Source organism: Danio rerio, chromosome 3 (genome assembly GCF_052040795.2).
Source record: "Danio rerio strain M-AB ecotype USA chromosome 3, GRCz13ab, whole genome shotgun sequence".
Classification (NCBI taxonomy): Eukaryota; Metazoa; Chordata; class Actinopteri; order Cypriniformes; family Danionidae; genus Danio; species Danio rerio.
The window spans coordinates 35,060,705-35,088,648 of record NC_141023.1 but is presented as its reverse complement, the minus strand read 5'-3'; the positions used below and the strand labels follow the sequence as shown (position 1 = coordinate 35,088,648).

At 35.5% G+C, this 27,944-nt stretch overlaps 1 protein-coding gene across 30 annotated transcripts in view; it reads right to left on the bottom strand.

Annotated features, from left to right (window-relative positions):
- Positions 1 to 27,944, bottom strand: part of tnrc6a (trinucleotide repeat containing adaptor 6A) — a 109,631-nt gene that overhangs the window by 56,587 nt on the left and 25,100 nt on the right.

Below are 27,944 nucleotides of genomic sequence, written 5' to 3'. Positions count from 1 at the left end.
GTCACTTCTAGGCTTCCATTTTATGGTCAGATGAAATAAAAATCGAATTGTTTGGCCACAATGATGTAGCCTTCTTTGGGCATAACAAAGGAGAAGCCTTCAAGCCTAAGAACACCATCCCCACTGTCAAACATGGTGGTGGGAACCTAATGTTTTCAGGGGTGGTTTTCAGCCAGTGTACCAGGAAACCTAATCACAGTAAACAGCACTATGAAATAGGAGCAATACATCAAAATTCTCAACAGCAGCATCAGGCAGTCTGCAGAGAAATGTGGCCTTGGGCACCTGTTGACATTTCAGCAGAACAGCAACCCAAAACACAAATCAAAATGAGTTGAAGAAATGGTTGGCGGACAAAAACATTAACATTTTGCAGTGGTCCAGTCAGAGTCCTGATATAAACCCAATTGAGAATCTGTGGAGGGAGCTAAAGATCAGACCCTGCAACCTGTTTAGCATATTGCTAAAGATGAACGGGCAGAAATACCAGAGGAGACATTCAAAAATCTGGTCAGCAATTATAGGGAGTGATTGATTGTGAGAATAGCCAATTAAAGGGCCATGAAACCCCCTCGTTTCAGCAGGGTGTTTTTACACCTCTACTTTGGAAAAAGTCAGAAAAGTGGGCGTGTCCAGCTCTGTTTAGTGGGGAGTGTCGGAGGAAGAAAAGCGGCTTGGTATGGGAGTGTCTATTTGGGCGCGGTGAATTTCAGAGTCAAGACACACACCCACAGCGGACAATGTGACTATGTTTACATGGACATCTGTAGTCGAATTATTTGCCAAATTATTAAATGGTGGACTTTAACTGCAGTTTGGCTCTTTCATTCAGGGAATTCATTAATGTCCCTCCCGACAAACGTGATATTTGATTCGAGGCGCTGCTCTAAGCGTGTATTTTTCATGCAATGTTTGATACCGCACGGCGAATGAGAGAAAAAAAACTCAGCATTTCCCGGAAACTTTCGTATTTCGTATCAAACAAACTAGTTTGTTTGATACGAATAAAATACGAACTGAATAAACAAAGAGCACTAGTCGCTCACTTACCAAATCTGTAGAGACAGGACAATTACCAGCAACTAGAGCCGCGTCTTTATTTAGAGGAGACTACAAGCGAATCTGGATCTCAGTGTTTGCAGATGAGAACAGCTCTCAGGTAAACAATAATCCTCCTTAGACACGTAAGTTATTGTTGTCGAGCGTCGCGTACACTGTTAATCCACACGTGAGTCTGCGCTCTCGCAGAGAGAAAATGAAAACAAAACTTAACGGCAGCAAACTATAAAAGCAACACTTCACGCTTGTTTTGCCAACACAACGTGGCGTCTTTGCCGTCTACACTGTGACAGTAATGAATATTGATGAAGTTGCACAATAGAGCGCGCTGATTGGTTTGAACCAAGCCTTACTCATGCATTAATGCAACACACTGTAAGACGTAATAAGACTCACTCTGGCACAGACGCCCAGTCTGCACGCTGGAATACAGGCTATTATGTCATGACCGTGACGCAGCTTCAAAAATTCGTTTCAAACAGGAAGTACGAATTTGCTTGAAATAACGCAAAAACAACCAATTTACACTTTTTAGTGAAATATAGGTGTCCTAATAGTGTTTTTATCAGTCTGGGACACATATACGACTGTCAACAGTTCAAAAAATGTGTTTTGGTGTTTCGTGACCCTTTAAGGCTTTTTGATTGATTATTGAAACCATAAATAATCTTAGACATGCCACTTTTTCAGATTTTCAAATACTCACAAGGAACTGTTTGTCACGAACAGGACAGCAGCAGATTTACTGTTTGTCTACAGGTTATAAACAAAGAACAATGAGGCAGACAATCAGACAAGATGCCTGCTGGGCATCACAAACTGTTGTCTCCCTGCTCACTTTCTCAAGCAGCTAAAGCCAAATTAAAGCAAACACTCCCTGCAGTACAACTGTCAACCTTTCAGCCAATTCAGCACATCAGCAGCCAATTAGGTTTCTGAAATCTAGTAAGTGCTCTCTTCTCAGACAGTACTGGGACGTTAAAGCCAACATGGTGCATCCAAATCTGATGTGTGCTTAAAATTGTGTTTAATACACTGGTGTTTATTAGACTGAGTAATAATAAGCATTTAAAACAGATTTATCTTTTGCTGTCTATAAGCTCTAAGCTGCTTTATAAGTGCATTTATACAGTACAAATGCACTACAGCCCAAACATCCTGATTAATTAATATTGGATATCAGTGAAATAAAAACTAGTAGTGTATCTGAATATGACAGATATAGATGATATTTTTTATTTAGTAAAAACACATACTTTATTCAATATAATGTATTTTAAACATTCAATAATAGTCAGTAAGCTTATTTTATAAGACTTTATATTACATGCCGTTGCAATAAATAAAATTCTTAACTTAAAAATATGATAAAGCTACATATACAGTTGAAGTCAGAATTATTAGCCCCCTTTAAATGTTTATTCTTTTTTTAAATATTTCCCAAATGATATTTAATAGAGCAAGGACATTTTCACAGTATGTCTGATGATATTTATTTCTTCTGGAGAAAGTCCTAATTGTTTTATTTCGGCAAGAATAAAAGGAGTTTTACATTTTTTAAACAGTACAATTTTTTTTTAATTTAGGACAAAATTATTAGCCCCTTTAAGCTATTTTTTTCGATATTCTACAGAACAAACCATCATTATAGAATAACTAATTGCCTAAATACCCTAACCTACTAAGTTAACCTAATTAACCTAGTTAAGCCTTTAGATGTCCCTTTAAGCAGTATAAAAGTGTCTTAAAAAAAACTAGTCAAATATTATTTACAGTCATCATGGCAAAGATAAAATAAATCAGTTATTAGAGATGAGTTATTAAAACTATTATTATTAGAAATGTGTTTAAAAAATCCCTCTGTCAAACAGAAATTAGGGAAAAAACAGGGGGGCTAATAATTCTGACTTCAACTGTATGTCATATATTATTTACATAAATAATTAATCTTAATTATATTGATCTGAGTCATTTATTCTTCAATTTGTGTCAAGAATTATATAGTGGGGCAGCATAAATGAACTCACAGATCTCTATTTTAAATTATAATATTTTTCTACGGGACGAAATACAATTTTATATAGTTTTGTTCTGTATTATAGAACTTAATAATTGATGTTTAAGAGTTTCGTTAAACATATGCATTTAAATGATGATTTGTGTTTTAATATGGAAATTTTCATGAAATCACTTTGTCGTTCCAGTAATATTTATTTTCATAGATATTGTAATAAAGAAGTTGTCCAACATTTATGTACCATTTTTATGAGAACAATTGTTTACCTTCATTTCAATTGTACCATAAAAGGTACAGAACAGTATCTTAAAAGGTCTTTTTTTTGCTGTATAAGGTACAACTTTTACAAAGGTACAAAACCGTTCCTCAAGGAACATTATTCGTACCACTGTATATGAACCTTTTTTTCTGAGAGTGCATGTGAGCATATTAGTCCGTACCAAAGCCAAATATGAAGCTAATTTAAAACAAAAACAATTTAAGATAATAGTTCAAAAATTAACACACCCAAATTATTGTTAGGGGGAAACATTAAATAACATTTTAACAAAGAGGAAAAATCAAAAGATACAAAAAAATACATCAAATTTAAGTGAAAGTTTTGTAGTTCGCTATATTTAATTTGAATTTGAATGTTCTGTCTATTTTTAAAGATCTTTGGTGACCATACTTTAATTTAAATGAATATAACTGTTCAATAAAACAGTTTTGTTAATATGTGTCAAAATATTTGATCAGTATTTACAAAGAAATGGATTACAATATTTTCCAACGGCAGTGTACAAATTTATACAGTGCACTGTATATAAACAACCTCAAATTGTTTATTTCAGGTTTATTTTGAATATTTATGCATTATATCTAACTCTCTCTATGATATAAAATAATTTTAGTAAGAAGGAAGGGACTCAATGAAACCTGAACACTGAAGAAATGTTAATACCAGGGGTAAACAAAACATCTTAACTGATCCATTTGTGATTGGATTACAGAAAATGCATGGTAATAACAGATGGAAACACGGCCTCTGTGGCCTTTATGATCCTGTTTACAGCAGGTAATAACATCAATCAGTGGACAAAGTCTGCTTTTACGCCAGGTATTAACACAAAAACCATTAAAACGGGTGTCTGAAGTCTTATTATTTGCTACAAGGGCTCCATTCAGTTCAATAGGCAATCACTGTGTTCTTAACTACTATTACACAATTACAGAAGCAATGTATTGTGGTTAATTATAAATGAAAGAGAATCTACTGCGATTGAATGAATGAAAGCAAATCGTTATATAATTACCCCTCCACAAACACTGCCTCCTTTTTCAGGAACAGGGGGGTCATAATAGCCCGCAAAGAGTAATATATACAGCACACTAGAGAGGCGAATGGTAATTCATTATGTGCAGCTCTGCTTGGCTGTAAATAAGCCTGCGATAATGAAACAGCCTGTACCGTCTGCTCTCCATTTGTTTGTTTTCCTCTTCGATATCTGTTACTCCTTTTGTTTTCTGTTGTTTTGATTGGCCTGATTGATCATGTTCTGCTTTGAGGTCCACGGGCAGCCAGACGGACACACTTATGGAGGACGACACTATGAGCGACAGCACACAATGTGTGATAGATGAGGACAACACTTCTACGCGCACATTCACACACGGAGAGTTAGAAACTGCACAGTTACTGAAGCTGCTCTGCACAGCAGTGTAAAAATCTCTCAGTGGAACATATTTTACACTAGTGAGATGGAGCTCATCTGTCTTGTGTGACAAAACGGTGCAGAATATAAATCACTATATACATTTTCAAACGCATACAGTAGAGGCTTAAAATGATACTAAATGATAATGGCAACGCTATTTTTTCATTACAAATAGTAAATGTCAAGAAAGCTATTTGAGTTAAACTGAAAAATTAACATTACATCAACCTCATTTTGTGTGTATAATTCTTTACATCATCTGAGCAGTGTGTGCAATATGACAGGGCTGTTTTTTGTCAACTCAGGCTCATTCTAAAAATGTACCTCTATATACACTTCTGGTCAGCACCAAATACATCCCAGGAACTATATATATATATATATATTTTTTTTTTGAAAATTTATTTTTGGCCTTTTTGCTTTTATTAGATAGAACAGTATTTAGACAGGAAGCGAAGTTGGAGAGAGAGAGAGGGGGAAGGGAAATGTCCTTGAGCCGGGATTTGAACATGAGATGCCCTGACGTGCTACTGCACTATATGTTGCCACGCTAATCACTAGGTTATTGTGCTGACAGGAGCTACTTTTTTTTTTGCAATTTTTATTTTCGCAAATCCACCAGAGGCCGCAGTGTATGATTTTTTAAGTCTCAAAATTTCTCCTGCGAGTGCCATTCACGCCTGCTCTTCTCACGTAAAACTGTGAGAAGAAAACTCACTGAATGGCTGACTGACTGAATGACCGATTGACTGACCCACCCTCCTTCTTCCCTAAACCCATGCAATAGTGTTTTCAAAAGCACCGTTTGACCCACCCACACTGATTTTGAATCAAAAACGAACTTTTTTTTTTCTCAGGATTAACAGCTGCAAAACAAGCATCAGTTCCTGGTTCCCTCCTAATCTCTTGTCAGTTCAGCAATGGTTATACTATTCTATAGACATTTTTAGACTAAAACAGTCTACTGCCTTAATTAAGGCCGTACTCACACTAGGTACAGTTGCCTCGAACCGGGCCAAAGTACGCTTGTCCCCCCTCCCGTCTCCCCTGACGGCCCGCGCTCACACCATATCGGGCCTCGGCACGCTTACATCATCGCTGCTGCGCTGTTCAGAAGCGCCCTCTATGGCAAGCCTTTTTAGCATTTAAATATTTGTTCTGACTCCATAAATATATTTAGAGATATCTCTAATTATATTTTGACTAGTCATAATTATAATTCGACTAGTCAGAATAACAATTAGAGATATCTGCAATTACAATTGTACTAGTACGAAATCAGATTGGAGATATCTGCAAATATATTATGACTAGTCATATTCCTCCATTGACTTCCATTGAAAAAATATTTGCAGATATCTCTAAATGAGTTTTGACTAGTCACAATTGTAATTAGAGATATCTCTGAGTTTTTACTAGTCATAATACATTTGGAGATGTCTTTAATTCATCATATTTAGAGATATTTACAAATATATTTGAAGATATCTCTAATTAATTTACTAATAGTCAAATAACAGTTGTAGATATCTTGAATTGGATTTTTGACAAGTCAAAACTCAGTTAGAGATATCTGCAAATATTTTTTCAATGGAGGAATATGACTAGTCATAATATAGACGTATAATATAGTCATAATATCTGATTTCGCACTAGTACAATTGTAATTGCAGGTATCTCTAATTGTCATTCTGACTAGTCGAATTATAAGTATGACTAGTCAAAATATAATTAGAGATATCTCTAAATATATTTATGGATAGTCAGAACAAGGTTTAAATGCTAAAACGGCTTGCCATACGCTCTCATTAGTAGCACAGTGGAGATTTCTCTAGTTATATCGTTTCAGTCGTTTGATATGCCGTCAAATATTTCGCCAAACAGTCCTTAGGGATGTGGTGACACGCAGTCAGATATTTCGCCGAACAGATCCGCCACTTTTGGCGCTCATAAACAATCATTAAGCTCTCGTGCTGCAGGAATGAGGAGGTCTGCTGAAGCGCGCAGCTGGCGTGCTGTGAGGAGTTTGCGTCATTAATAAACTACGGCAGTTTGCGTTCACTGAACAGTAAGAATGATTAATAAATCCATATCAAACAGTCCCTTAAAAGTCACGTCTTGCTTTCGGTTTCGGGCTTTGGCGCGTTTCGCGCTCACACACAAGCGTACCGCGCCAGAGCCCAAGTGTACCGCGCTCAGGCACACCTCTTCCAACCGGGCCAGGGCCGGCCAAGTGAACCGTGCTTGAGCGTGATTCAGCGCACTCACACTTCTCAAACGATCCGGGAAACGGGCCTGGGCACGGTACGGATGGCATAGTGTGAGTAGGCCCTCACAGAGCAAAGATTTCAACAATCCTTTATTGGAACCAAATACATGACTATTTGATCTCCATTATTAAAACTTAAGTGATTTAATTTAATGACGTAGGAAAACAATTAAGATGTTCTTTCTGCTTGATCTTTTTTGCAATAATTTTAGTAGACACTTTTTTAATTATGTACTGCTCTGACATTATGAATATAGTAGAGCTGCGCGATTCTGGCTAAAATGAGAATCGTGTTTTTTTTTGCCTAAAATAAAGATCACGATTTTCTCATGATTCTGTAGATGTAAAATAAAGGTTAACATGAGTGGGCTATTATTATTATTGTTTTTCTCAAACATGTGGTAAAACAGCAATAGGCTATGTGTAGCTGTACTGTTGGTTAAAATGCCAAATTTTGTATAGACTTGGAATGGTGGACTTGAACAGACTTTAGATTTGTCCTGGTCATTAATGCTGATGATAATTCTGATGTTGATTTATTGTGTTTGAGACATATGCTGACAATCTGTCATTTTCTGCTTAAAATCTGTCACTGGTGTGATTTTCGTGAATACAGAAGACTGGGTGGGTATTTTTGCATTTTGACAGGTTTTGGCTGGAATCAGTCAGCTACATCTGACAACACTGTGTGCACTTTCGGTTTCATTTTCACTGCTAAGAGCAGTTCACTTCCCGCGCGATCATGCTGTGCCACAAATTGAATGTTACTGAGAGCTTTATTAGCTGTTACTCACAGCCTATACAGGTTCTGTTCACTAAAGTAGACTTAATTGAGAGGCATGCGCCCGCCCTCTGTGGTAACAGCTGACGGTCATCAGCGCATATCACGTGTGATTTTGCAGTCGCAAATACATCATTACACGAAGACAGAAATGACATTTTTGGGATGAATTACATATTATAAATACAGCACGTGACTCTTTCAACGCCATTTGGAGGTGTCCACGTTGCTTTACCACGAATGTAAAACAATGTGAAGACTTGTGCGGCCACTTTTGCTTCTCTCCTGAACTTGAAAATATGATTGACAGAATCGTAGAAATGCTGGAGTAAGATCATCTCGGGGGTCGAACCGAGATCGCGTTTTTTTTAATATTAATTTTGCAGCTCTAGTATAGTTTTTTTTTCTTTTATATTTATTTACAGGTTTCTGATGCATATATGTACATACTTTTATATGTGTGTTTGTACACATATATGTAATTTGTATTTTTTTATTTTTGTTTCATATTTTTATCAACCATGCTATACACATTGAACCAAGTCAATGTTGGGGAATTCTGCAATAACCATTGTTGATAACCATGTTTACTAAAGACACAATAAAGTTTGTCAAAAAAAAGCAATCCAGAGATAAAAAATTCCTTGCCTGATTTTTACCACATTTTCAGACTTTACCATTTTAACGATGTTATACCGCCCCTGTTAATTTTAAAAAGACAATGCAGCCATACGTACTTCTGGCTACATAATTAGCAATCTCCAGCGATGTATTTAGGGATCGATTTTCAGAATGAGCCTGTGTTGATTTTTGTTCAGAACTGATGGACTGTTATTGTCCAGAACTTGAAACTGATTTTACACAATTCAGCAAATAAAAAAGTTAGCTTTGCTTGTGTTATAAAAAAGTTTTATAACTTTAGCCTATTTTACACAAAATATGTCCTATAAAGCCACAGCAGAACATTCGCACATCCTTGATCAACATACAGTGGTGTTTCTTTTTCTGAATGAATGTGTGCTTTAACCAAGTCAAGTGAAAGTTGAAAAAAGTTGGTGGCAAAAGCATTTTGAGTGGGTGGAGGAGTGTTCCTGTGTTTCACGGCTTTGTTTTTTAAAGATGTGTCAAAGCTGTAGACGCTTTTTTCAGACGGGGTTCATATGTGCCTGAGAAAAACACCTTTTCCTGAAGGCTGTTTCAGAACAGACACAGCAGTCACGAGTGTCCATTTTCAATGGTAGATAATTAGAAAGTGACAAAACTGCAAGCGATTTCAGAGGTGGTACACTCAATGCTTGAGCATCAACTATAAGCTTTGAGTCGGCTTGCCAGGAAAACTTCAAAATATAAGCCTATTACATGAAACATACTGTCTGACATGGAAATCACACTAGTCATGGTCATACGAAATGGCAAAAATGTGTTATTTGTTATGAAATAAAATGTCTCTCATCAAAGAAATATAAACGATTCCAACCTGTCCACTGTTACTGTGCTTACAGCTCATTTACTCATGTGAAATATCTATATAAATGTATAATATGTATAAAAATAGCTCAAAGCTAAATGATCAGAGAAAATGTGAATTTCAGAGCTAAAACAGTTAAGAACCACTAGTTTAAAATTTTACAATATGCTTATAAATTAATAAAAGATGACCCAACCCAACATTTATTATGATATAAAAAGTTTTACATTTCTGATGACACTGATAAGTAGAGTAATAATGCTGAAAATTCAGCTTTGCCACGACAGGAATAATTAAGATGTTAAAATACATTCACTTTATTAGGTCTACCTGTCCAACTGCTTGGTTATGCAAAATTCTAATCATCATTTAGGCATGTTAACATGGTCAAGACGATCTGCTTCAGTTCATATCGATCATCAGAATGGGGAAAACAGGTGATTTAAGTGACTTTGAACGTGGCATGTTTGTTGGTGCCAGACAGGCTTGTCTAAGTATTTCATAAACTGCTGATGTACTGGGATTTTCACGCACAACCATCTCTAGGGTTTACAGAGAATGGTCTGAAACAGAGAAAACATTCAGTGAGTGGCAGTTCTGTGGGCGCAAATGCCTTGTTGATGCCAGAGGTCAGAGGAGAATGGACAGACTGGTTCGAGCTGATAGAAAGGCAACAGTAACTTGAATGTTAAGGGGGTTGCCACTCCTGTCTGCTGGAACCAACAGGAAACTAAGGCTACAATTTGCACAGGCTCACCAAAATTGGACAATAGAAGATTGGAAAAACGTTCCAATGTACTCCATGACCATCCCTTTATGACAACAGTGTACCTATGTGATGGCTACTTTCAGCAGGATAATTTAATGTCATAAAGCGCAAATCATCTCAGATTGGTTTCTTGAACATAGTCCACAGTCACCAGATCTCAATCCATTAGAGCACCTTTGGGATGTGGTGAAAAGGGAGATTTATTCATAGATGTGCAGCTGACAAATCTGCGTGATGCTATCAGATCAATATGGACCAAAATCTCTAAGGATATTTTCATTACCTTGTTGAATCTTTGCCACGAAGGATTAAGGCAGTTCTGAAGGCAGTTCTGAAGGGGGTCAAGCCCGGTACTAGTAAGGTGTGACTAATAAAGTTGCCGGTGAGTGTCACAATATCAATGTTCCTACTATATATATATATATATATATATATATATATATATATATATATATATATATATATATATATATATATATATATATATATATATATATATATATATATATATATATATAAATAACTCAAATGAATAAGAATAAAGACTGAAATAAAAAAGTAACTTTATAAAGATATCAACCCCAAACATTTTATTATTTGTATTTGCTGAAGCTAATGTAAAAATGGTGAATATAAAATGAATTCGCCTGTAAACTGCTGGGACAATAATAGGTGATTATTACCAAACATTTCTGATTCTTTGCCTCCCATTATTTTGAGCTGTCCTGGCCTGAGCTTTAACCATTGTGTTCATACGGTTTGAGCTGGAATAAAAAAAAAAGAGAAAAACAAACAGGTCTGGCTCCTTGGTGAGATTTTAATTTGGCACATTTCGCCCTAATCCACCCTCGCTGTGGGGTGCGCACGTGCTGCCTGGACAATGGAGAGGCCACAGCGAGGGCTAATTATGTGTTGTTAGATGAAGCCCTTGATATGAGCTCTGGCACGAATGCTTTGATTTAATCAAATTGAACAGGAAAAAGATGGCAGACAGATGATTTGGAAAGAAAGATGAGAACATTCTTTTGCCCCGTGGGGAAGAGTTATTAAGCTGAAAAGTGGTAGAAGTGGATAACTGATTATGAAAACTGACTATACAAAAGATATATGGAAAAAACTAAAGCATTTTCAAATCTAATAATATTTTATGATGATGATTATTATTATTATTAGTAGTATTAGTAGTAATAGTAGTAGATGTAGTAGTAGTTTATATTATTATACAAGTATTTTATTGTTGTTTTAATTATTAGTCACTACAGATCTAAAAAGACTGAATTCATTTATGTAAATATCACTACACTATATTTGTACAACGCTCCTATTTGTAGTAGTAATAGTAATCATTATATAATTACAATATATGAGTGATATCACACAAGAAGCAGTGCTATATAGCTACATATCGGCACAATTGAAAATAAATGTTAATTTTAAGCCCTGTGCATAATTTACCATACAAATCTGCAGAGCTTTATGCAGAGTTTAAGTTAGAGCTTAAAATTGGTCTGTTAAGATCAAATTCAAGTCAGTTTTATTGTCAAATATGCTGAATATTCTTGATATCCAGCACAGATGAAATTACAGAAATTATATATATAGCTGTGGTACTAGACAGTATTCTGATGATGGGAAAGCCAAACCTGGGCACAATTGTTTGCTGAATCACTCTCAGTGCCCTGGATTGCTTATGAATAATGTGAGGTCTGGTTAAACCAAAAGATAATGGCAAAGCTACACCACCCAACTGCAGCCTACATGAGTCCAGACAAAAGCAAGGGTAAAATTCTATATTAATAAAGGTAAATTAAATCACCTTTACTGTTATTACTTACTTACCCCCTCATGTAGTTCCAAAATTTTAGAGTAAATTGCACATTGAGGGTGAATACATGAAGACAGAATTCTAGTTATGAAATAACTAGCCTTTTAATTAGCGTTTGTTAGATTTATGTTCCAAATTTAACCTAGCAACCAACTTTAACCAAGTATGTTATTGCTAGTGTTGCTAATAAATGCAAAAAATATTAGTGAAAACTGTAAATAAATAGTAAGATGGATGGAAAACTGAAAATGGGTAGTCATCTCACAGCAAAATGGTCACTGGTTTGAGCATCGGCTGGGTCAGTTGGCATTTCTGTGTGAAGTTTGCATGTTCTCCCCGTGTTTGCATGGGTTTTCTCCGGGTGCTCCGGTTTACCCCACAGTCCAAAGACATGCGCTATGGGTGAATTGGGTAAGCTAAATTGTCCATAGAGTATGTGTGTGAATGAGAGTGTATGGGTGTTTCCCAGTGACAGGTTGCAGCTGGAAGGGCATTCGCTGTGTAAAACATATGCTGGATAAGTTGGCGGTTCATTCAGCTGTGGTGACTCCTGATTGATAAAGGGACTTAGCCGAAAAGAAAATGAATGAATGAATGAATGAATGAAAGTTACAAACAGAATTTTTCTAGTTACAAACAGTATGTAGATGTATTAGGCATGGGACGTTTCAAGGTTTACTGTGGTTTGGAAAAGTCAAGATTTCAAAAGTGCAAAAAACTTGTTATAAATGGTTTTTAAATTTGGTATTTTACTTTTTTTAATGTGTTGTCATATACTTTTTTTAGTGCAACAGTACCTCCAGCTGAAAAAAAAACATCCACATCAATGATATGCCCACGACGAAAACATTTGAAAAAGGAATGATAATTAATTGGGTAACAAAATCTGTTTAATGTGCATTTCATATTCACAATTAAGATATCTTAAAGGGATAGTTCACGCAGAAGTGAAACATTTTGAAAATGTGATTTTTTTTCTGTCAGTGGACAAATAGATGCATAATGACGTTCATGTTAATTAAAATCATCATGTTAAAAAAATCATATTGGGAAATTTAACTTTGAACATAAGTTAAAATTAGAAAAAGAAATCACTTACACACCAACATCAAAGCATGCTAGACCTCAGCAGTGCAGTGGCTTACTTTATATCCAAAGAAAAGAAAGATATCCAAAGATGCCTTGTTTTAGAAACTAATGAAGACAGGAAAGTCAATGACTAAATGATAATTATTTAGCCTGACATGTTTATTGCTCCAAAATGTTTATTTTCTTAAAATAAAATATTGTGTTCAATGAAAAAAAAAGTTGTTGTCTTCTACAAAGACATTTAAAAAGAACTTAATTTAGCGCAGTAATTACAATATTGTGAAACTGTGATATTTTATCCAAGGTTTTCATGCCGTCAGAATTATATACTGGCCCATGCCAAAGAAGTACCTTCATTATAAATACCATAGTTATTTATATTAAATATACGTAGCTGGTTTTATAAATAAAGTAAGGTGTATTATACAGTATGATGGTATTTATAACATTTTAAAATGAATACTACAACTTTAATGAACTCATAAAGCATAAATAATACTGTTATATGTAATACATTTAGTACAGTATGTGGTGGTGTATTGTAGTAAAATATACCTAGTTGCAGAAAACTGTATTGGGTTATGTTTATATTACTATTGTTGTAATGCAGCGCTTTATCACAGTAGATGAAATCAAGCACTTTACTATATTCAAAAACACTATAGTAAATAGTATTTACTGTATAAAGTACTATGAAACTTTGTATGTGGGTATGTAGTGATTCTCACTGATGCAGATGAGCCCTGGTCATTCACCCTACAGCAAGGCAGAGGCGACATTTCCTGACACAAACATCTTCACAGAACATCACCTCCCCATTCTCTGTGAACCTTTATTAACAATCCATTCAAATGAGTTCAGTGAAATCTAATGCAAACACAGCACACAGGAGCCACACCGTGCCATGTTTCTCTATTGTAATGGATGCCGGTGAAAAGTCAAACTTAAAAGGACCGGTCTGCGGAAATGCAGTCATTTCCCTCACAATAGGATGTCATTGGCCTCTTCTTCCCTTTGAGATGCTAATTCGCACGCTGAGCCGTGTTTGACGCCCAGAAACCCCATAAGTGACTATTAATCAAAAAGCACTTCAGGGCTGTGATCCACTGTCTCAACTGTCCACACTCCTGTGATAATTAAATTAGCGGCAACCATAGCATTTCACCCGCTCGACATCTTCTTCAAAAATAGCACACAGTTTCGCTTAGCAAATGTCTGACATGTAAATTACAGCACTCAGAGTGTAAAGCCAGTCAACAGGCTTTTTGAGGGGGGGAAAAGGAAGAGGTGGAAAACAATAAAGTACTCTTGGCGCATTTAGCACATTAGCATACAGAAAACTGTCTTGCTTGTACCTCAGTAAATAAAATTACAAAGTTACTGAAGAAGTATTCAAAATGAGTTACGGAGGGGAGTATGGAGTATTTACCATGTCATGTTTTTTTTCCTAGGAATAATATTTATAAAGTTCATTGAACTTATATTATGTTAAACTGACTTAAAACAGCTTGGGTAACTAATTTTATTAATTATACAATTAGTAGTTATAAAATTAAGTTAAAACATGTATAACTTAGATTAATAAGTTACAATGACCTAAAAACATATCTATCATAATTTTTACAGCAGTGTAGTTGCTGACATGGAATTAAACTAGATTTTGATAAACAAAACCCCTCACACCCCAACATAAAAATATAATAAAACAAAAACTTTAAATCTAAATAAATTGTTATATGTAATAACAACGGAAAGATTCAAAGAGAAAGTACTGAACTACTGAAACGTTTTTAATACTTAATATAAGACGCCTCGCATATAGAGAATAAAGTGACATGCATTGTTCAACAGAGTGTAAAAATCTGAATGGTTCTGTGGGTCTCGTCTAGTGAATCTGATCTTTAATTTGTATTTTAAATTGGATTTCAGTCAGGTGATTGGCTGGGCGATTCTACAGCTTGATTTTCTTTCTCTGAAAGCATTTTAAGCAAAGAGTTTTATTTGCTGTGTTTTGGATCATAGTCTTGCTGAAATGTCCACCCTGGTTTAATCTTCATCATCCTTATAATGCAACCCAATTTCAAGGCAATTCATAACTTTTGATTAAGTGGCTAATTCATATGAATTTGTACAATCTAATTCGTACAATTTAGTACAATTTGCTCATCACCCAATGACGGTTGGGTTTAGGGGGAGGGTTGGGTGCCACGCCTCCTTTTTAAAATCGTGCTTTTTTTGACTGAACCCGTATTAGCCACTAAACTGACAAAACGTAAAACACTTACGTTTCCTCGTGAGATCAGACTGGCTAATGTAGACGTTGGACTGAAGCAGTATTTATTTACAATGACGAATTGCAGAGGGTTGCTGAAGAACTACTGAGAGATTTCAGCTGCTGTGTGGGTTTTCCCTAACCACCTCCCTTTCTTCATGTGTTCAATACTTTTTCCCTGCCTCATTTGATTTTTTTGATTGTTACTTTTTTCACCCTCTGTATTGACTCCTGAAGCAAGCACTTTATATTAAACAGAAACTGATATTCCTTTACTAGAAGTATTAACTGTTAACTGGTAAAGTAGGCCCGGGTGATTTGGCCTAAAATCAAAATCTCGATTAATTGAACATTTTAACTTATTAATGGACTTATGATTAATGGACATTTTATTTATTTAAAAAAACATTTTGCACTTAATGTTCACTGACAAGTTTTGTACAATAAATAAGTTCACATATTACAAGTGAGAAATTTCCGAATGAAGGGTGCATTACCTGATTTTAAAATAATTAAAGGAAACACAATGGCTGTGTCCGAAACTGCATATAAATCAGTATTATGCCGAGTAGTATGTGCGAGAAGAACCCGGATGACCTACTACTTCCGGCGAGATTCGGAAGTGTGCATCCCATACTAGCTGCGCTATCCATGATGCCCCGTGAGAGAATTCATGAATGGGAGTGAAGTGACACAATCGACCCGGGTAGGTCATGTGACACAAAATGGCGAATGTTGTACGTCTGAATTCCATTCATACTTCTCACATTTATACTGTAAAGAACATAGTTTTCTAAAGGCAGAGTAGTATGTTTAAATTCAAATGCAGTACCTTTCAGACGCAGCCAACATCTACTATGTATGATTATTTACTTTAACATTGAACAACTGAAATTAAAATCACATACTGCCTAAAACAAACAGTCAAACTTTCTTAAAAAACTGAAAATGAATAACTTGCACTTTTGGATACAAACTTAATTATTATTTTTATGTTTTTTTTTCATAATAAAAGTAGAAAATAAGCAGGATCTCTTCTAAACAAAATAACTCTTTTGTATCCTGAAAATCATATTTAACAGTGCATTTATAGAATATGTAAATAAATATTTAAATATAAATAATAATTTTATTGTAATAGAAAAAGGCTTTTCAGGCGCAGCTTCATCATCAATTGATCATTGTCAATGTAGTGCAAACATTCAATGTTTAGTTACATTTTTTGAGAGGTGTGCAGGTATCCGACCACGCACCGGCTGTGCCAAACCACACATGTGTGTTTGACACAGAAGTATAAATCAGCCTTAATAGAGTGGGGTCACATGCAAGTGTGCCGCAAGCCTACGTTTGAGTGAAGGTTTCGGCCGTTAGATCGCCCCCTGGGGGCTGGCTGCAGTACAAGTCATAAAGCCCGCCTCCTTCGTGTTAATGAAGGAGACTTGAGCCCAAATAAAAAAAAATATTACACTTGCAATAAAATGTCCCGAAAGATAGTTCTGGTCGATTAAGGCACTGGTTATTGTGCTGAAATAGGTGCAGATCTTCATTTTTGTAAACAGTTTGTTTTTAGCAGTAATTTAATGCTGGGTGTGTCATCGTGATTGACAGCTGTGATTGACAGTTTCTCAAAGCGCGGCGTCTGAGCTTCGGCAGGAGACTGAAGTAGACTGAAATGTTATTACTCGATTTCTGTGTTATTTTACCATGACAAAATGAGTTCAGCAGTAAACTGTAGTTTCTGACATACATGATCCTGGTGGAACACTGTTTATTCGCTAAGTTCAGGGCTTTTTTCGGGCTTTATTAGTTTGCTGATACACGCCTAGCCACCCAGATAGCAAAACACAGTTCCGGCTAGATTCTCGCCTGCCGGAGACTTATCTCTTAGAGCTCAGACTGACTAATGTTACCTCTGCTGGACCTACTCCGGATGCCTGGACTCACTACCCAATTCCAGCCCGAGTCAATCGAGCCAGATGTGGCGGCCAAGCGAGCCGGCGCTGCCGCATGCGAGCCGGAATCAGCCCGCGATGCCGCGAGTAAGTTATGCGCTGCGGCCTGGAGCTGGCGCGATTGAATATATAAAACCCTCATATTTGTTAACGTTATTACATCCATTTGTGTTGATATGACAGCAAACGCATGCTGAGAAGTTCGGGGGGCGTAGTTGATTTTACATAAAGCGTTTGGTTGGAAGCTCGACTCCGCTCATTTTCGCGGCTCCTCCTCTGGCTCCATCAGACAATCCTTCTGCGCATGTCTGGCTCCAATTTCAGCAGTCTTTTGCGACAGTTTGTGCCCGTCAAGCAGGCGTTTTGCCCTCAAGGCGTTCAATGGGAAAAAGGGCTGTCGCGTCGTCCATATTTTTTTACAGTCATTGGTCACATGACTCCACACGCGGTAGGAAAATTACTTGAAAAAATTGACTTATTATAGGTTAATTATAGGACATTATAGGTTCTGAATGTCGATGTTCTGAAATTTCGATTATATTTTGATTAATCGCCCAGCCCTATGTTAAAGCAAAATCACCTGACTTTTTTATGTGCACACTGAATTTCATTCGGTAAATGTGTTTCCATTGTAGTTATTGCGCATTTTTTTTTATTTCAGGTTAAAGGTTTATCCTACTCAGTTGCAAATTTCCAAAATGTATGAGAATCTTGGCGTTTTCATTAAGCCTTTTTATGCAATATTTCAAAATGCACACAAAAACAGGCGGATGGAAACATAGCTACTGAAGTTTCCTTTTCTGAATGAACGTGCATTTTAAACTAATCAAGTGAGCTAGGTTAGTGGGGCATTAACAGGGCTATTTATTTCAAAAGTAAATAACAGCTCTCAGAGTGTAAAGCCATAGGCTATTGGGTGAAAAAAAAAGAAAAAGCAAGAAAATAAAGTTCTCTGGATTCACTTAGCACATTAGCATAAAGAAACACATTGGTTGCAGCTCAATAAATAAGATGACACATTAAAGCAAGTAAGTTATGAGCATTTTATAGTAAACAAAACGAGATGTTTCTTAAACAGGAGCTTCATTATTGCAATGACGAGTGAGTGAAGCTAACATTCAAAAAGTCAAATATTGGCCATATTTCAAGCCTCTCCACTCTCTGGAGAATAATTCAGTCTAGACATACCCCCCATCCTCCACACCCAACAAACACACTCACAGAGTAAACCAGGAGCGGGGCTAATGTTGTTCTGCATTATCACCATTGATTAAAATAAGCCCCTGCTCTCTTGCCAGTTTACAGCTGAGGTCCCGGTCTGGGGTTTATGAAGTGCTAGCTACTTCATTTCATTATGGTAACTGGGTTACATTAGATGTGCACAGCTGTAGGCAGAGGAAAAATCCATCTGTATGCCAGTTTCATTTTCTCTCCTCTCAGCCCCAGGCGTACACATCAGCTCCTCATCGGCTCACACACTCCACGCTTTCTTCAGCTCGTCCTCAACCCTAGATGACAGAAGTATAACACCCATATAATGCGTGAAGACTGTGCTCTATAATAAGTCCACAGAAGCAGGAAGCTCAGCAACGCATAACAAATACAGCTGGTGAAATTTAACACATTTGAGCTGTACAGCAGTATTTCCCAACTCTTATCTTGGAGGCACACCGACACTACTATTTTTTAACAGCTGCTTAGAAGAGACTCCAAAACCTGGTATAAATAGGTTATGGTTAGGCCCACACGGAATCTGCGCGCGCAGAATTCCGCAGATTTTCCACAAATTTTGCAGATTTTTTCGCCCATCGTTGATTCTGTTTATTTACTTGAGTAAATTTGTGTAAATCTATGTTTAATCAGTGTTTAAATTAATTTCAGTAATATTATTGACTAATGTGAAAATGCTCATCTGATTTATTTACAGTGCAGTTTGTACAGTTATATTTTTGTCTTTTAGTAGAGATATTATTTGAGAGACTTGCTTTGTGTAACCAAATAAAGTGAATCTAGTTGGATTTGCATTTTAAACATTAAATAAAAGTGAAAAAGATATTATTTTTATTTTAAATATTAAGGTTTTAGTTATGATACTCCCAAAATAATTCCACAGAAATCTGCAGATTTATACCAAAATTCTCAGCAGAAATATCAAAAAAACTTCCGCAGATTCCGTCTGGCCCTAGTTATGGTTAATAAAGTTGGACTAAATGAATAGCAGATGATATTGAAATGAAAAGATGAATATATAATATAGCCTTTCCTTTAATTCCAACCAGTGCAGAACTTAACGGGCATTATTGACTGGTGAACAAATATCTCAAAGGTAGCACGGTTTTCACAGATATTGCGTTTAAACAAAAACCTATTTACATCTAATAAAAGAAAATCAGCTTGTTTTAGCTTGCCAAGATAAAAAAAAGTTTATGAATTTTATCTGGAATGAGCTATAAAGTGAGCTGTGACCTTTTTAATATTTCTACAACAATTATCTACATATTTTGCATCAAAAATGAGCACTTTTATGAATCATCTCAGATCTGGTTGGTTTGGTTCATGTCCTAGAACTCTAGAGATGGGAAGGAAAATAAAAATGTGGGTGGATAGATAATCAAACATCATTAAAATTATCATTTTACATTAATACTGGCATAAACTACAGTGAAACTGTAATTTGTATTGCAGCCACTAATTAGTTTAAGCCTGAGAGTAAATAGTGGTAGTCATGTAAACAGTCACGGCTAATAGACATCAAATAAAGAAGAGTGAATAGTTTGAATTTGATGCCTCTTGGTGTTCACATGTGTTGCCAATAACGTTGCTCTTTTAAATTGCAACTAATCTTAGCCTAATTAGTTCACCTTTGACCTCATCACACTCAGCCGTCTGCTCTGTTGTTTGAGCACAAAGTGACCTTTACCCTTGACCGAACCTTCACCGAATAGCCACTGACCTACTGACATGTACAAAAACACACACACACTCCCAGATAGTTACTTTCATTGTTGAAACCAAAGTAAAATAATGGTTGACACCAAAACACAGAGCTTCATAAGCTACCTCCAAGTCACAAAGGCAGTTAAAGGTCAAGTCTAAAAGGTGTTTCCATTTCTATTGGATCTGATGTGGATGACACTAAATAGGGGTGTCAACAAAGTCGGCTGTGTTCTGAACTTGTCCACTATTGGTCATTTCCAGAGGCAGTTGAAAATGTAGTAGGCTGCATTTATAGTGTAAAAAGTCATGTGGTCAAACAGCCAGAAAAGAATGACCTACTCTCTGCTTACTGACCTGAATCTCCAACATTACTGCATGACATGTTGTTAATGCTTGCCTGATGGAATTAAAACTTTGCTCTCTGACATTGTAGGTTTGTTTTGAATGGGGAAAGTGTAAAACACACTGCTGGTGTATAGTTTTGTGGTTATCCTTTTGAATTCATTTCTATATTCATAAATTGTGAAAGATTAATTCATAACATTATGCTATAACTCAACTAAATCAGAAAAGTGGCAGAAATTGGACAAAAGTGATGGATTAAAACACCTGGTATAAACAGGAATGGGTCCCCATCATCTACTTATGATTGGAATCAATCAAAACACACCTTAATAGCAGGTGTAAACACTGCCAAACACACAGCAATTTTTATAGTCCAACAGAGCCACATTATTTACAATATTTCTAGCTGAAATCAACCTGCAAAAAGGCTTACTTGGCTAATTTGGTTGACTTGTAGACGGGAAGAGGATGATATATTCCAACATCAATAAAATTATAGACATTACCTTTCTTTTTTATTTTCTAATGCTAGCTTGTATTCAATACTAAATGTTGGTTCTCTAAAACCTAAACAATGATCTAACAGCTTTCCTCTCACTAATGACTCAGACTCCAGCCAATATAATCACACAGATCATTTCTAATGGCCTACTATTTAGATTACCCGTGAAGGGAAATATCTGTCAGAGTCTAATATAAGCACTGCATGTGCGAGACAACCAACATCTACTGTTTTAGCCAAAGAGGACACTTATGTAGCGATTCAAAAATCGGAATAGAATATAGGAATAAAATCAAATCACGTGGGATCTAGTGAAAAGCAACAAATGATTCAATATATTATCTATGTTGTTTCATGGACCAGTAAAAGATTCTGACAGTATGATAACCTTGGATAAAAATATCACGACTTGACAGAATTATTCTTTTCAATTGTCTGAGTAAAAAAACAACCTTCTCCCTCTTTGAACACAATATATTTTATTTTGAGAAACATTTAAAATATTTTGGAACAGTAAACATGTCAGGCTAAATAATAATAATAAAAATAAATAAATCGTGCATATACTTTTCCAAACTGTGGTATACCTTGAAATCCCTTGGTTGTCATCCCATGCCTAGTTGTTTCAATGTTCTTTATTAATTTAGTGTTTTTTATTCATATAACAATAATAATAAATAATAATAAAAATAATAATAATAATAAATACAGGTTTTATTATTTTAAAATAATATTATTAATTTCATAATTTCATTTTCTTTTCAGCTTAGTCCCTTTATTAATCTGGAGTCGCCACAGCAGAATGAACTGCCTATTATTAATTTAGAATGAAGAAATTGTTTTTAAGATCTTTTAAATCATGGATTATCAACCGGTGGGCCTCAGCGATCCTGCAGGTAGGCCGCGAGATTAAAGGTAAATCTCAATTTTATACTATAAGTATTGGATTTCATTATTAATATGCTATATTAAAATGATCAAAGTAATGCGCTTTCTCCTGTTCTCTGATTGATTACATCAAACTCGTTGCAAAAACAGCTTCATGATCCCAACTAGTACACACAAGTCTGTTCCTTCACAAACTATTTATGAAGTGAACGTCTCTCTTTGTGTATTTTTGTGTGAACTATTTAATATAACCGCATAATTGTCCGAATAAATGTTCTGTGAGTGTTTTACAACGGCTGCGTGCCTACCTACTAGCGAGGCTCAGTGGTGTTTTTGCCGTAGAATGTAAAATAAACTTTCATATGAGCTTCAGACGTGCTCAGGCGGAGCTGTTCACTGTTCCTGTCAGCAATCTCCTAATAATATCAGCTGCAAACTCAACCGCCACCAGATCGATGCATTTCAACAGATTTAGGGTGTTTTACTGTATTATACATTTGTCTATGTAGTTTTGAGTGGTAGATATTTAATAGATATTCAGTCAGTCCAGTTTAAAGCAGAAGCTGGTCTTTTGCAATCTCCCTGTTGACCTGTGGTTTTCCTTAAATCTGTGTATGTTTTTTTAGATAAATAAAATTATATATAGTTTTATTTTTATATATAATTAAATTTAAATTATATGTATTTTTTAATTAAATGCTGATAATAGAAAATAACAGAAGGCACAACAAATGTAAATTATCAGTTATAATATAATATAATATAATATAATATAATATAATATAATATAATATAATATAATATAATATAATATAATATAATATAATAAAGGTTTAAATGAGCATTTCATACATTTTAGAGAATGTACATTTAAAACATTTTAGAGAACATGTCAGACAGGTGGGCCTTCAAAAATTATTTAGAGAAAGAAGTGGGCCCCTGAAAGAAGAGAACCCCTGTTTTCAATGATTCTATCTTTTGTGTCTTATCGAGGCTCTTTTAATTTGAACAAAACACTGTTCAATATAATAGTTGTATTAATACATTTTCTAGTGATTCCAAAGCTTATTTTTCAGCATCATTAATTCAGTGTGAAATGATTCCTCAGAAATCCCTCTAATATGCTGAATAGATGCAAAAAACCTGTCAAAACTATCACATTTTGTGCAGAATTCTTTGATGTAAATATTATTATTTATTGTTTGCCATTTTGTCACATTATAAATGTGTTTGTTAATTATTTAATGCATTTGCATATCATCTTCAAGCATTTATTTACTACTTTTTGTCAAAAAATTGCATTGACCACCAAAATGTTTGAACAGTAATGCATATAATACTTATCTTGGCAAATGTAGTTGTGTTTGTATGTGTTTGTGCTATATTCTTAAGAAAAATACAATTGCATTGACAGTTTGCTAAACAGCATAAATACTATAATCTCTTTAAACTGAATAGTTTTATTGATTCTTAGCCAAATTCCCAAACAAAATACAGCATCTTTATACAGAATCAGCATACAATCACACATTTTTATAATTATTTCAAAACCCAAATTTATGCCACAGAATACTCCGACACATCCAGACTCAAGCCAAGGAGTCTGCCACGTCTGCAGCCCAAATTAAACAGCAATGAGGATCTGGCATTTTCTTCATTTCCTTGAGACAGAACAGTGAGTGGATGTGCGCAGTGTTTGGTTTGTGATGATGTCATGGTTGTCATGGAAGGAGCTCGCTTTTCTCTTCCTCAAATTACAATACAAACCTCTCTGTGGGAAAGTGAGGGCCGTTTTCTCAAGATCCTGGCTGCCTGCACAATGGCCAAAGTGGGTCTGTTCCTGTCTTTTTTGTGCAGCCAGTTTTTGTTTAACACTCCATTTTTTGAGAATAGGCTCCTAGATACAAATCACATTTAAACAGGTTTTACCATCTTTTAATCTACTCAGCCAATCTCCGAGTCTGACGGTAGCACTTTTATCTTAGCTTAGCATGAATCATTGAATCAGATTAGACTTGATAAAAAAGTTTCAATTATTTTCACTGTTTAAAGCTATGTATTAGGGCTGCATGAATCTGGCTAAAATGAGAATTACAATGTTTTTGCTGAAAATCAAGATCATGTTTTTTTTTTCACGATTCTGTAGATGTAAATAAAGGTTAATATGAGTAGGTTATTATTATTGTAATTTCTCAAACATATGGTAAAACAAAGAGCAATAATATTAGGCCTATGTGTAGGTCTACTGCTGGTTAATATGCCTCATTTTGTATAGACTTTGAACGGTGAATTTGAACAGAATTTGTCCTGGTCATTAATGCACAGTAAAGTGACGACATTAGTTTAACTATTGTGTTTAAGACATATTCTTGCAATCTGTCAATGACAACATTATTACACCATTTTTTTCACTGGTAAAATGAGACATTTGTTATTATCAGTTTCAGCTCTTGCATTATATTCAACATTATATAGGGGAGAGTGGGTCACAAAGAAACACTTTTTGGTTTTAGCCAAATAATAAACAAAGTAACAGGGTTAGACAAACCATTTGTTTTTTAACAATTAGTTATAACACACAAGCCTCTCCTACAAATGAGCACTGGTTGTATGATCGCCAGACCTATGGTTTCTGTGCAGTATTGCCAAATGTGCCAGGAGTAAAAATGTTACTATTTACCCCACCTGTGGGGCAAGTTGTAACAGAGGGTTAGCTGTAAGACATGCTTAAAAAACGGCAGATTTTAAACAATTAATTTAAATCCAGTTTACTTTAAATAGTAGCTATATTTCCCCTGTACTAAGCTCATTTTATTTTTTTTATTCTACACAGCACTATATGTTTATTTATTTATTTAATGGATAAACATCCAAATAAATCCAAAATGTGTTTATCCAATAAATAAATGAATAAACAAATAATTAAATAAACAAATAAATTATTTATTTATTTATTGGATAAACACATTTGGATTTATTTGGATTATTATCCATCATTATCCAAAGCATTTTTGTAGTATTAGCAATAAAATATTTTTCTGACTAATAAAAAAAAATCTTTTAAAAATATTTTATTTAAAAAAAAGTTTTTTACATTACACTCAAAATTCAACAATTATTTTGATAGTTTAGTTGGTGTCCAACAGTGCGTGGCTTAATTATAACACCCTGTTACAACTAACCCCACTGTGTTGTGTTTTCCTCAAAACTGGCTTAGCAGTCACTGTGTTCTTTACATCTTTTAAAATGGTTCCATTACTTAGCCTAAAAGATGTTGATCACAACAATATAATGCTTTACAATCATACTTTCATAGATTTCTTTAAAATAAAAAATATAGAGTGTAATAAAGAATACTTTTATGCTGCAAAAATGGTTTCCCCTGTGTTTCTTATCCAAATTTCGCCAAACTTTTTCAATAATTGGCAGGAAGAATTGTGACACTGTGGTGAAAACCTCTGAAGCATGCCATGGTTAACCCTGAGCAAATATCTTAAAACTCCGTGTTACATTTAATCCCGAGGTATTTTATGCCCAGCGCTCCTCTAGGTTAGAGTAGTTATACTGTAAACATCTCATGCACAACACTTTGTGTTCGCTATGAAAGAAAAATAACAAATGCTTGTCGTAATCATAACTCTAAAATGCGATACGATCATTTAAATGACGTTTCACTTTTTACTGTTGAGTGCGGTTCATGTCATGGCTGCCGAGAAAACCTCCCCCACACAAATCATACTTCCCATGCGGCTCTCAAACGATCGCTTTGTGCAACAAACTGAACATTGTTTACAGCTTTATTACCTGTTATTCACAACCTATGTTGGCTATGTTCACTAAAGTAGACATCATTGGTGGGCACGCACGCATCCTCAGTAGTAAACAAACGGTGTGGAAGCTCTTTTTTATTTTTATTTTTCTTTAATGTCAGGATAACAATAACAGCCTCATCCAAATTTAATAAGTAGATTGTACATTAATTTTACAGAGATGTAAAGCATCAAATAAGCATACAAGAGAAAAAATGATAAACTATAAAACAATAATATAATATAAAATTATGTGTTGAAATAATTTAACAGTTCTAATGGGTTTAAGATTTTTAGAGGAAGCAATAATTCTAATGTACTGTTGAATTTCCTTTTCAAAAACAATAAAACAAGGTATACGTTGAAAGAATTTACAGCGGCGAATATGGAATTTTGCAAGAATTAAATAGAGGTTAATAATGAAATATTCCTTACTTTTAACAGTGCGTCAGCTCATGTGCGATTTAATGGCCGTGAATATGTCATTACATTAAAAAAAGAAATGACATTTTTGGGTGAGTTATACCTTATAAATACAGAACCAACACCATTTGGAGGTTGTCAATGTATATAAAACAGTGTGAAGTCTTGTGCGACTGCCTTTATGCTTCACTCCTGACCTTGAAAATATAATTGGCTGAATCATAGAAAAGCTGAATTAAGATTGTGTGTAGGGTTGAATTGAGATCACAAACTTTTTTTGATTAATCAAATGTATATTATATCACTATGTATACCTACATATAGTATACAAAAACCTACTAAAAATGAAAAGTTTCTAGGTCAATATGGCTTGGAACTATATTCTCATTCTGGCATAATAATCAGGGAACGTTGATGCTGTATCATGATGAATTAAGCAGCGCTAGTCTACTGCCGATGCTAATGGTCTAATCCAATTCAATGATTTATGCTATGCTAAGCTAAAAGTCATACCCGGAGATCTTCTGAATCAGGGGTGTCTAAACTCGGTTCTGGAGGGACAGTTTCCTGCCGAGTTTAGCTCCAACTTGCTTCAACACACCTGCCAGGAGGTTTCTAGTATACCTAGTAAGAGCTTGATTAGCTGGTTCAGGAGTGTTTGATTAGGGTAGAGCTAATCTCTCCTGGACACCGGCCCTCCAGGACCAAGTTTGGACACCGCTGGTCTGAATGGATTAAAAATGGTTTAAAAAATCTAGGGGAACTGTAAATGAGCCAAAAAGGTGGAGACGTCCTTTTAATAATGACACTGCCATATAAGAAAATTGACTGAATTTCCCACCAACGTACCACCCGTTGGATAAACCAACCAAACAATGGCCACCCAGTGCAACACATATTTTGATCTAATAACACAGCACTGACCAGGCATTGCATTTGAAAACACAGCCTGGAGTAAGTAATGAACAATAAAACAGGCTTTCTGCTGCTTCCAGATGTGGTGCTGTTGTGTCTGCCGATCACATTAATCACAGTGTGGACTGAGTGATGGCACTTGGCCGTGGCTCTGTGCAACGTTTGGCTGCTGCATGGAAGATTCAGAGCAGGGATGAAAGGCCTCTCTGTATTTAGAGTCGGAGGCTGCTGGGAACGTGCCAAGCTGCAATCGGCTCATGTTCTGTAAGGAACAAAAGCTCACTGCTGCCTTTATGGCACCAAACAAAAAACACAGGTCTCAGAGAGAAGCGACCATTCACGATGTGTGGTGTGAAGTGTTTGTGTATAAAACATTTGATATGAATACTATATGCAGAGTTTGGATCAACTCTGATAATCTTTTGAGGTGGTTTACATGAATCTGTGCAGTACAGGATGGCTTTCGCTGACTTGGTTCTGGCTGCTTGTGAACATTACTGCACTGTTGGTATTTCTCACTGGCAAACACAGAGCTGTAGAGGGGCCGTTTTTAAACAATCGCTCATCCTATTGCTGAAAATAGCTCGAATATTGAGCTTTGTAAATCTGTCTTGACGGCACTGTATACACAACGTGTCCAAGTGGGGATTGTGAACATTCATAACAATCGCTGAAAGAAATTAGATAGGAAACAGAACTGCGCTCTGGATGAATGAATTTCATTAAAATGTTTCGCTGATGACTGAATGTTCCCAGCTTGAGGATAAAATTTTAACCCCCTCAAGGAAAAGCACACTGTAAAACCCAACAGTCAACTTTATCAAATTAAACAAGTGTAGTTAACTCAAAATTGACTGAAAGTGAATTCTACTAATTTGAAAAGAGTTTTGAACTCAGTGTTAAAGGTAATGAATTAATCAAATACCT